A 12,816-nucleotide genomic window follows, 5' to 3' on the forward strand; every position below is an offset into this window, starting at 1 on the left:
AAATGTAAACCTTTTGATAGTAATATAATGTGCCTTAATAACATATGCCTTAATAACATTATTGCTATTAAGAAGATCTAGTAAAAATACACTCAGAGGAGAGAGTTACTGAAGGTATTTTGATAACTGAAAATTATTGAAATATTAATTTTTAAAGTTTTATTTTTACTTAAATTTTTTTTTTACCTCAAGCTGTCTTTATATTTCGAAATTAAGCATGTTTTCCTGTATTAACAAACATGCACCCCTTCCCCCTCCAACGTTAACTTCTGGCAAAAACAAATATATCAAATATGTTTTTCCCAACTTTTATATCAAAACATCTTTTAAACCCAAAACAACACATCATTCTGCTAGCTTGGCCACTTATATTTTGATATTCTTTCCTATCTTTTAAATATTCAAAAATCAATCCTGTCTACCTTCTTTCCTAGCCAACTTTGTGTTCACACACACTTTCTCTCTAAAAAAAAAAAAAAAAAAAAAAAAAAAAAAAAAATTGAAAATAAAAAACGAACAGAAAAACAATAAAACAAAATTTAAAAAATGAAACAAACATCTCCCGAATATATGCAGAATATGTTTGGTTTTTCCAGCAACCTTGGACATGAGGTCTGTACTGGAGTGTGGTTGATCTATCTACCCAGGGACACTTCATTATAGAAAACTGATTATCTCTTCCTAGCAGCTGTCAATTATCAGTAGCTTCATGGTTAGGGATGAGATTTTGTTTCCACTTTTTTTTTCCTCAGTGCTGGAATTTTGTGTCATTTTAACGTATACAGGCCTTGTGTGTGCTCGCTCAGACCCTATGAGTACTATTGTGTCTGAATGAACTTGTTTCCTTTTAATAATCCACACTGTGACTCTTACGATCTTTTTTCCTCCTCTCTCCCATAGATCCCTGAGCCTTCAGAGGAGGAGCTTGAAGAGGACACCCAATTTAATACAGAGTGCTCTCAATTCTTTCATTCCGCATACCTGTCCATCATGGATCTTTGCATTAGTTCCCATCAACTGCAAGAACAATCTTCCCTTCTGAGGGCTGAGCAATGCACTGCTCTATGTGTATAACATTATGCCATTTTATTGCTGTATTCCTTTAAGAGAATAACTGCTGTGGGATGTTCTGTGTGGCAAATGTGTTGCTCTGATTGGTTGGTAAATAAATCACTGATTGGCCAATAGTCAGGCAGGAGGAAGTATAGGCAGGACAAGGAGGAGAATAAAGCTGGGAAGTGGAAGGCTGAGTCAGAGACACTGCCAGCCGCCAAGATGACAAACAGCATGTGAAGATGCTGGTAAGCCATGAGCCACGTGGCAAGGTATAGATTTATAGAAATGGATTAATTTAAGCTGTAAGAACAGTTAGCAAGAAGCCTGGTACGGCCATACAGTTTGTAAGCAGTATAAGTCTCTGTGTTTACTTGGTTGAGTCTGAGCGGCTGTGGAACTGGTGGGTGAGAGAGATTTGTCCTGACTGTGGGCCAGGCAGGAAAACTCTAGCTACAAATAACTGTAGTGGATTTTCCCACAAGGCCAATTAACCATTTGCCCTTAGGTTATTGGTCACTTTAGAAGTGTTAGGTATGGGTTTCTTTTCATGAAATGAGCTGTAAATTCATTTCTTAGAAAGCAAATATCTATACCTGTTTCTTGTGATTTCTTCCCCCCCCCCTACTTTTAATCCCCATCTGTTACTGGTTTGTTTGTGTTTTATTTTTATCTTATCTCATTTTTTTATTATTTCTTTAGATACCTGCTTTTATTCTAATGAGAGGGAAAAATAAAGGGTGTGCATTTGGGTGAATGGGGAAGTGGAGAGGAACTGGATGGAGCTGATGGAGGGGAAAGGGTCATCAGCATATGTTGTATGAAAAATATTTTCAATTAAAAATGTGATTAGTTATTTTCATAATATTCATTTTACTATTGCACCAGTATGACTTTTAGGCAGGTGGCTGTGGTGATATACTGTGTCCCCCAATATATTGTGCACCGTAATAAAGCTTATCTGAGGATCAGAGGAAAAAGCCAGCCACTATATTAAACCTAGAGGTCAGGCAGTGGTAGCACATGCCTTTAGTCCTAGCATTCAAGAGGCAGAGATCCATCCATATTCTCTGTGAGTTCAAGTCCACACTGGGGAACAGAGCCGGGCATGGTGACACATGCCTTTAATCCCAGCACTAACCATAGAGGTCTGGAGGTCTATACAGACAGACAGGAAGTGATGTAACTGGACGAGAGAGGAAATGAGATGCAGAACAGAAAGGCATACAGGCATTGGTATACAGGAAGTAGGTGTCTTTTACTGAGTATTTCCAAGTGGTAAGAACGTGGCTGGCTTCTTTCTGCTTTTCTGATCTCTCAGTTTTTACCCCAATATCTGGCTCCAGTTTTTTTTTTTTTTATTAATAAGACTATTTAGCAATTTGTCTTACAGGTGGCAGTAGTAGGAATGGGACTTGTAGCAAAGTAATATTGATGATTTATTTCTCCTCTAGTAGCATACAAGTACCCTTCATCACCGTGACTAAATTACTAATCACTACAGGTGAGACTTTCAGGTGGACACTAGCTCAATGTCATATGTTTGATGACATAAATATTGTTTTCTACAACAGGGAAGGACTATCAGGTTTTGGAAAACAACCAAGAGTCTTAGAAACAGCTTGTGTTATTTGAGGGAGGAGTCTATGGGTCTGATGGCCAATGACTCAATACTTAATAGTAGGTAATCCATTCTTGGACACTGGAGTGTTTTATTTTTGTGGCTTAAGATGTCTAGTCTGGCCATTGTTTCTTCCATTATTTAAGTTAATATCTTTAAACCAATTATTTAAACTCTGTGAAATTCCTTTCATATTTGTATATACTTTAATAGGCTTCCTACTGTTGTAGGTTTCCATATGATACTTGAAAAGACTTTTAATCTTATTTGTCCCTCCCCATATTGCCCCATTTACCTTGCACCCCAATACCCTCTCCTTTTAATTTTCCTGTTCAAGTTGCTGCTTCTTCTCCTTATAGCATTATATTCTATTTCATCTTTCCTGAAAGGTTCCATCTTCCCCCATAATCCTTTACTACCTAACTCAACACTGTGGTTATTCACATTGACCAACACAAACGGAAATCATAAAACCTAACATCTATGTATAAGCAACAATATGTAATATTTGTCTTTAGGGGGTCTTGGTTACCTCATTCTGGAAGACTATTTCTAGATCCTCTCATTTATTGGTAAATTTCATAATTCTGTTTCTCATAACAACTGAATAATGTTCCATTGTATAAATGTGCCACCTTTTCATTATCCATTAATCAATTGATGGGTATCTAGGCTGTTTCCAAATATTATGAATAAAGCAGCAATGCACATGATTGAGGAAGTATACCTGTGGCAAGACGTAGAGTCCTTTGGATATTTGATGAATAGAGGTAGAAATGGATCTTATTGTAGATCAATTTTGAGCATTTTGAGGTACCTTCACATATACATATTCATAGTGACTGTACCAGTGAGCAATGAGAACGTGTACTTATTTCTCCTCAGCCTCACCAACATTTGAGTTCATTTTTGTATTAATCTTGAACATTCTGATTGGGATAAAATGATGTTCCAAAGTACTTTAGGCTTGAATTTCCTTAATGGATAAAGATGTTGAACATTTTTTTTTTTTTTGGTTTTTTTGAGACAGGGTTTCTCTGTGTAGCTTTGCGCCTTTCCTGGAACTCACTTGGTAGCCCAGGCTGGCCTCGAACTCACAGAGATCCGCCTGGCTCTGCCTCCCGAGTGATGGGATTAAAGGCATGCGCCACCACCGCCCGGCAATGTTGAACATTTTAAAAGACTTTTAAGCCATTTGTATTTCATCTTCTGAGAACTATCTCTTTATTTCCAGACCCTATTTTTAAATTGAGTTGATTTCTTAATGTTCATTTTTTAAGTTCTTTATATATTCTAAAACCAATCCTCTATCAGATGTACAATTGCTATTTTTTTCTCATTCTGTAGGCTGCCACTTTGCTTGAATTACAGTGCTATTTACTATGCAGAAGCATATTTAGCGTCATGAAGTTCCATTATTAGTTTAAAAAAAAATCTAAGAGGATACATTTCAGGGACAATATCAATGCTAAAATATAATTCACGTGCACAACAAAATGAAAGAGGGTTTGCATATAGCTCCCTATGATAGAAACAATCCTGTGCAATATCATCATGTATAAAGAAATAGTCTTTAATTTTTAGCATGTCAGTATGCACAGGGCTGCCATGGGTCTGCACCAGGTCCTCTGCATATGTATTATAGTTTTCAGTTTAGTATTTTTTATGGGATTCCTAACTGCGTGAATGAGTAGGTCTCTGTGCTTTCTCTTGAGGCTCTTTTATTTCTGTTGGTTTGTCTTGTCCAAGTTTGATGTGATGTTTTTGTTTTATCTTATTATATTTTGTTGTTTTTTTCTCTGAAGTCTGTTCTTTTCTAGTGAGAGAGAGAAATGGAATGGATCAAGATGGAAGGGGAGGAACTAGAAGGAGTGGGGAGGGGAAACAAGAATTACGGTATATTGTATGAGAAGAGAATCTATTTTCAATAAAAGGAAAAAGAAAAATAAAGATTCCTTGCTGTTAGCTCAAAAGATCAATGGATAAAGTCTTTGCTACTCAAGAACGAGAACCAACACTCACATAGAAAACCAAGAACAAACGTAGAGAAAGGGGGTTCCTTGAATTTTGTCGGCCAGTCAGTCAAAAATCCTGGTTCTATAACAGTCAATGTATGAAAAAAATGTTGGAAAATGTTTGTGTTCTAGTGTACAATTACATGCATGCTCTCTCCCACACAGAGACCTATCCACCTCTTCTTACTCTCCATATACCTAGTCTATTACAGGGAGTAATATTGTTGCCTCTAAATGTTTCCCAAGGCAATTTTTTTTGTTGATTGTTGTTTTGAAACCATATCCTGTGATGGAGTCCAGAATGGTCTTGAATTCATGATCTCCCTGCATTAGTCTTTTGAATTCATATTTTATAGACCTGAATTATCATACCTAGTTGTCCAAAGTGTCTCTAAGTTGTAGCAGTGACATGTGAAATCCTGGTGTCTGATAATGAGAACAAGAATATGGGAACTATGAAGGCTCATCCTGTTGATGTGTGATTTTGAATTGGCAATACTTGCTCTGCATAAGGGTGAAGGCAAATTGTGTAGATTTATGGTATTTTCATTATTTCTCTTTTGGGAAATGGTTGAAGTCTCAGCCTCACTTTTTGGAACACTTCCCTATGTCACAGAGATCTCTCCTGGAAAAATATGCCTTACTGTCTGGCAGTAATACACATTAACTATACAACCCAACAAAGAGAATCAGAATTGCCTCGCAAGCTTTTATAGATCTTTTACTTGAAAAAGGAATGAAGTCTTCCAAAGTTTACTTTACACTCAGAAAATGATAATAACAAACCAATTGGATGTTTCAGAATCTAGAAAGCTGAATTCATAAGCACAGACTAGAATTTGGGTCAATATAACTACATCTAAAATGAGGAAGAAAACAAAACAAACACTTAAATGTGCAAAATCCATGTTACTTCCTAGGCTGCAATGCTATTTGTCATATGAATTTGTTCATAAATTAGAACTTGTAAAGGAAAGCATTACATTGTATATATATTTAAAATCTAAAATACTCTGCACATTTTTGAAGCTACAGTTCATTTTGACAGATAATTTCATTAAATCAGATAAGTATTGCAAGCCCAATCCCATTCTCTATTTTTCAAATCTCCAAATCACACTGTGAGCCAAATACTTTTGAATCATTTTACAGAAGGAATGATATTCAATTCTACTGACCTAACAAATTTTAACTAGTTTTCAGTGTAGCAAAATTCAGGACTTGGATTCAACACTGTTTTGCAGGAAAAGGAAGAAAATCTGCTTTGCATTTAAAACTATGATGTAATGTCTCACATTTGCAGATTATTTAAAATGAAAAGCAGGCTTTCACCACTTGGAAACCTACATTCTCCTTGGTACACATGACAGGGAAAGTGTATCTGAGAATCTGTTCATCTCTATCTATCTGTCTATCACCTACCTACTACCTACCTTCTACCTACCTGTCAATCATCTTTCTTTCTATCACTTTCAACTTGTGGGCCTGATCAGAACAGCTGACCTTAAATAACAATTTTTCATTTTTAAACCGTGCTCACTCCAATCATTCATTAATATCATTCCTTAAAATAAGAAGTTGTTTACCAATGTTGCCTCTGAAGTCTGATTTCTCCTCACAAAACACCCTCCTCTGAGACACAACTATGCCCAAGGGATTGCTTTCCCTTCATTGTTTATTATAACCACAAACAAAGAGCTGCAAAAGCTCATCTCGCCATGAGGCATCCTGACAATCTGCCAGTTTAGTCACCAATAATAATGAGACTAGCACCAGCAATAAGCTCGGTGCTAATCTAATGAGGGGCTGCTTCATTCTCCCATTGATACCACAGCAGCTGCGGAGCACTCGATCTTTAGGACATACAAACAAGAGGTGTGTCTCCAACCAGTTGAAAGATAATTGCCCCTATGATACAGCCATGCTAACCCACAGGCACAGCACTGTCCTATTTCTCTTTGAGATTTCCTAGAGATAAGATGTATTGTTAAGATTTCAGAAGACAAATGAGATCTTCTTCCTAAGCTAAGTTTGAAATGGGCACAACTGATTGTTATTGTTGCTGATGATTTTGACTGCTGTTGTTTTGATGTTTTTTTTTTCCCTTCTAGTTATCCATGCAGTTAAGAGCATACATGTGATTTACAAACGTGGATATATAAGGACCATATGATGTCACTTCCTTCACTTAGTTCCCGGAGTGAATGCAATTATGAACAGATGGGCAAATGACACGATTCCACTGCTAATGAACTTCCCCACTGAGCCGGAGGACAGTGCATTACCCTTTTGTACTCCAGACTCTTAATTATCAGGTTTTTTCTTCCAGTGTGAATATTACATATGCAAACATCTTTGAATTTAAGTCATGTTGATGGAGCATTATGGACATCATTAACTGGCTCTGTTCTGGCTGGGAAGTAACAAATGCTTATGAATGCTGAAGAATAAGATGTATACTGCAGGCAGAATTGTCACATTGGATTCTAAGTTAATCATCTATGAAGGAGATGAGATCTTATTGAACATGTCATTTGTTAAGGAACAAATGCTTTTATGAGAGACGGAAGGGAAAAGATAGATCTCTAAAAAGTGTGATGATGGTGGGGAAGCTGTGTGGGTGCTAGAGTGCAGATGTTCAAGGCTGCTGGTGCTTGAATTGAGCCGCCATTATTATAATCCATGAAGTTAGCTGAGATTATTCATAATGTGCTGACAATTTTCTTCATTGAATCTAAAACACTTTCCTGGCAGGTATCATAATCATTATGTCAGTTAGTCAAGAAGATGTGGTCATTTCTGCAGCAACCATATAAAGCCTTGACCACACCCACCTTACAAGTGTACAGAATAGAGAATTTAAGAATCACAGGTTGTTTGGTGAGTATATTCATATACCTACACTCATCAGATATATAGGTATAGTTTATTCAATCTTAGCATAAAATTGCCTACGGTAAAGTCAAGCTGAAACTTGGAGTATTTGTGCCCTGGAGTGCAACTCTGTCATCAATATAAGACAGGAGAAAGGCCATGCTCCCTAAGATTGGAGTTACCATAGATTCTAAATATAAGACATATAGTTAAATATGAATTTGAGAAAAACAGCAAATAAAGTTTAGCTTACTTACGTTAATGTGGCATTAGATACTCTAATTAAAAAAACATTATTTGTTACAACTGAAACTTCAATTTACTTGGCTATTCTCTATCTAGCAACTGTACTATGGATAAAAGAACTCTTGTTTGAAAACTGAAAAATATACATTTTTAGATATGATATCTTATAGAATAAAATTGAAATATTATGACTTAAATTTTATTGTACATTATACTGTATGGTTCACCAATTTCTTTTCTTGATTTGAGCTTATTGATGGCACCTCCTTCAATTTAGATAAAAATAAAACAGACAAGTGGAGGCCGAAGTTTCTAGGTCCCGCCCAGCCCTGGGGTCTGGACAAATCTCTCCCAACCGCAGTCCCACAACCGCTTATAAAATAATTACACAGAGGCTTATATTAATTACAAACTGTATGGCCTATGGCTGCTGCTTGTATTAGCTAGCTCTTTAAACTTAATTCAACCCATTGCTGTTAACCTATGTCTTGTCACGTGGCTTCATGGCTTACTGGTACTTTCATATCTTCCTTCTTAAATGACCCCGCCTCTCTTCTCTCTCTATCTCTCTCAGATTTCCTGCCTGGCTACAAGTTTTCATCCCATAGTCCAAAACAGCTTTATTTATTAGCCAATGGAAGCAATATATATTCACAGCATCCAGAAAAACATCCCACAGCAGACAAGGAACATTATTGGTGAGGAAATGTCAAAAGTAAAGCCAAATTTGTAGCTGATACGGAGAGGTAAACACTAGAATTAGAATTCCCAGTTGAGATACCACTGGCCCAGAATTCATTGGGCAAACACTTATAGGAGACTCATCTTTCTTAATAATAAAACAAAATGAAACCATTTGAAAAGTTCTGCTTGTTTTTAGACTACAGTAGTAGTTGTTAACTTATAAATCTTGTGTAAGAATAAAAGAAATGTAACATGCAATGGTTATCTCCTGTCAAACTGTTTCAATTATTAAAAGTTATGGTAATGTTCTCAGAGTACACCAATATGCTCATTTTCTAATTTGTAATGTCAAAGAACCACAAACTTTAGTGATAATTTAATTTATAAGTCAGAAGTTTAAAATGCTTTCAATGAACTAACATCAAGGAATTTGAAAAACTGAGTTTCTTTCAGATGATCTGGGGAAATAGCCCCTCTTTCCAGCTCCCAGATGCAACCTGTATTTCTTTTTTACTTTTTAACTTTTTATTTGCATTCTTCTCTAAAACATTACATCCCAACTTCAGTTTCCTCTCCCTTCACTCCTCCTAGTCTCCACCATACACCTCCCCTCTCCACCAGATCCACTCCTCCTCCATTTCTCTTCAAAAAGAAGAGAAGAACTCCCAGGGATATCAACTGAGCATGGCACAAGCGGCACAAGCTACAACAAGACAGGGCACAAACCTTCATATCAAGACTGGACAAGGCAACCCAGTAGGAGGAAAAGGGTCCGAAGGGTACGCAAAAGAGTCAGAGATACCTCCTACTCCCACTGTTAGGAGTTACACGGGAGTATCAAGCTACAAAACCATAAGATATATACAGAAAACCTAGATCAGGCTCATACAGAGTCCATGACTGTTGTTTCAGTCTCTGTGAGCCCCTATGATCCCTGGTTAGTTGATTCTGTGGACCATATTCTCTTGATGCCCTTGACAACTCTGGCTCTTAGAGTCCTTCATCCCCCTCTTCTGTGTGGTTCCACTGACTCAACCTAGTATTTGACTGTAAGTCTCTGTATCTGCTCTCATTAGTTACTGGCTTGTGAAATCTCCTTCGATATCTAACTTAGTCCCAAAGTATTAAGACTTATCTTTCAGATTCTGACTCCTCCAATCCTTTCCTGTAAGATCTTTGTGATGACAGTATGATGATATGAGGATAATCTTCTTATTGCAAACCTCTTACTTATGTATCTAAAGACATTTTGCTCTTAAAAGTAACATATTAACAAATTTCAGAAATCAAAATATAGTAAATTTGGATGTCCTCATTTTACTAGTCCAAAGTATTTTCCAACAATTAGTCATTGTACTAATAAATATTCCAAACCAAGTTTATTTTTCTTAACTGTGGATTTTTTTTAAATATTAATGGAAGAAAGCAGGGAAAAGTTAACAGATTAGTTATGGAGACACCTGTCAGCAAAGTTCTTAATGGGCCAGCAACCTCAGGAAAATCCATAGCATCCACATAAAACCTGAGACTGTTGGTGCCTGGTCAATGAATTCAATGGGAACTTGGAAACAGGGGCTTGCAGGCTAGCCAACCTAGCCTAATGGATGAGTTGCAGGCCAGTGAAAGCCCTACTCAAAGCAAAGTAGAAAGGGGCTGATGTTGACTTCTGGTTGTTGAGTTTGCCAAAAATAATGGCATTTCTGCAATACTAAATACAGGCTACAGGCTATTATGTTCAGTCATGTACCAGCACAGATGCTGGTACACACACACACACACACACACACACACACACACACACACACACCCCACATGGAGACAGACAGACAGACAGACACAAAAACAGAGACAGAGAAAACACACAGGCAGAGGCAGACAGAGAAACAGAGAGAGAGACGGAGACAGAGACTAATAGAGAGATGGAGAGTATAAATCACCTAAATTAGGTTTAACCTATAAATGAAGAGGCTTCACATCTCTTTCATTTCTGACACTGTTGCCTGATCTATTCAGTTGTTAACAGGCTCAGTGCACATAGATTCAACATGACTGGTCTCTCTTCTGTGTTGTTCCAGGCTTTAACTGATTGCTTCCCCCTGTCTAGAAATATAACAAATACCTGCTTCCAGGAACACCATGAGACATATAAGGCTGTTGCTTCTTTTCAAAGAATTAATTATAGGTGAGCACTCTTAGGCTCAGGGACATACAAATGATTTAATCTGAATCTTACCATTATTGGTTAACCATAGAATTCTCAAACTTTAAAATATTTGTATTGCTTATGCTATATGTTTTTATATTAAAACTGTTAGTATCTTACTTTCTTTCTTAGAACCTGGTTTTTGCGTGTAATAATTTAACAAGTAGTATGGGTAGACATTCTTCAATTATATCAATTTGTAACTCAGAAAATGTTATTATGTCTCTTAATATTTCTACTGCTGTTTCCTTGATAATGGGTAGGGACTACACTTATTTATGGACATAAAGATAAATATTTAGAGTTTAATTAGGGATTATACTGATATAAGAATATTTTGTTTGTAGGTTCTTTTTAAAGATTTATGACTTCACCAGAATGTAATAGTTGAGTAGGTTTCTAGTACAAGAAATTATTTCCCTCTTGTTGAGAGGGTCTTAAGCCCAATTAACGAGCTGTTAGTTACTGGCAAAAATATGAGAGAGCCATTATTACTGTTAGTGGTAGTATTATGCAATACTAAATCCTTAGGGTTATCATACCATGCTAGCCATTGTATTTGTAAAAGCATTTGCATCATCATCAAAAATGTATATCTTATTCACTGCAATGGAAACTCTTTTCCTGTGGCTAGTGAAAATCTGATTCCATTACAAAATAACTTTTTCTATTGGAAATATTTGAAACTATGCTTTCCCATGTTGTAACATTATAAACATTAGGTATCATAATTTAAGTGCTTCTGTTTTAAAAAGACTTTACATTTTAAATTTCCTTTATCTTTCTTTGTCTTTCTTTTTATTTTTATTGAAAATACTTTCTTCTTTCATAGAATGCATACATCCTAACCATAGTTCCCCTCTCTCCACTCCTCCTAGCTCCCTCCCACCTCATCTTTTTCCCAGGTCCACTTCCCCCCTGTTTCATCTTCAAAAAAGAGCAGGCCTCCTAGAGACTACAGCCAAACAGGACAACACATGACACAATAGGACAAGGCAAAAACCTTCATGTGGATGATGGAGAAGGCATCCAATAGGAGGAAGAGAGTCCAATGAGCAGGCAAAAGAGTCAGAAAACACACTTTGATCCCAGGACATTAGTACTTTGAGTTTTTGAGACATTCACATTTGATCTATAGATGCATGATATTTACATAATGACAGTTATTAAATGCATTCAAGAAATAGAAAAAAGTATCCAAGAAAAAATCCACCTAAAATATGGAAACACAGATATCGGAGACACTATTTTCTTTAAATTTTGTAATATTTGCCCTTACAGAATACATGCACTATAAAGACATTGTGTGTATCTCTCTCCATCTGTGTGTATATGCATGTGTGTGTGTGTGTGTGTGTGTGTGTGTGTATGCCACATGTGTAGCTTCTCTCTCTCTCTCTCTCTCTCTCTCTCTCTCCTCTCTCTCTCTCTCTCTCTCTCTCTCGCTCTCTCTCTGTATGCCATATGTGTGGGTGCTGGTGTATGTGTGTGTGTGTGTGTGTGTGTGTGTGTGTGTGTGTGTGTGTATGTGCCACACATGTGCTCTTTGGGGACAGACGAGACTGTCAGAACACCTACAACTGGAGAGACACCTGACATGGGAACTGGGTAGGAGATTTAGGTCCTGTGTAAGGGCAGGAAATTCTCTTAACCACTGAGCTGCCCCTCCAGCAAAATAAGGACTTCTCAAAATGAAAACAAAATAAAATTTCTTTAAAGATTCACTAGTGTGTCTTTTGAATACAACACATATGTGCCAGTATAACACCTTGCACACAATCATGAGAGTCTGTTAGCTTTCTTTCAGTGAGATAAATCACTATGTAAAACACATCTTTCAGTCCTCCACTCACTCGGTTGACAGTTACTGAATGACTTTTACATGCTGAGAGCCTTTGCTCTTTTAGTTCATGTGAAGAGAAGAAAAGTTGGCTTCCCAGGAGAAGAAATACACTCTAGAGAGGAAAGAAAGAAATTAGCACATAAAATAAACACAAATAACATGAGGAAATTTGTGTGATAGGATACTCTTTTAAAACACTACCTAAGAAAATCTGAGCAGTAATGCTTGCCGAAACAAAGGTTGTTCTAAAACATAACTTGCAGGATTAGATGTGTCA

This window comes from Peromyscus eremicus, chromosome 8b, assembly GCF_949786415.1.
Source record: "Peromyscus eremicus chromosome 8b, PerEre_H2_v1, whole genome shotgun sequence".
Lineage (NCBI taxonomy): Eukaryota > Metazoa > Chordata > Mammalia > Rodentia > Cricetidae > Peromyscus > Peromyscus eremicus.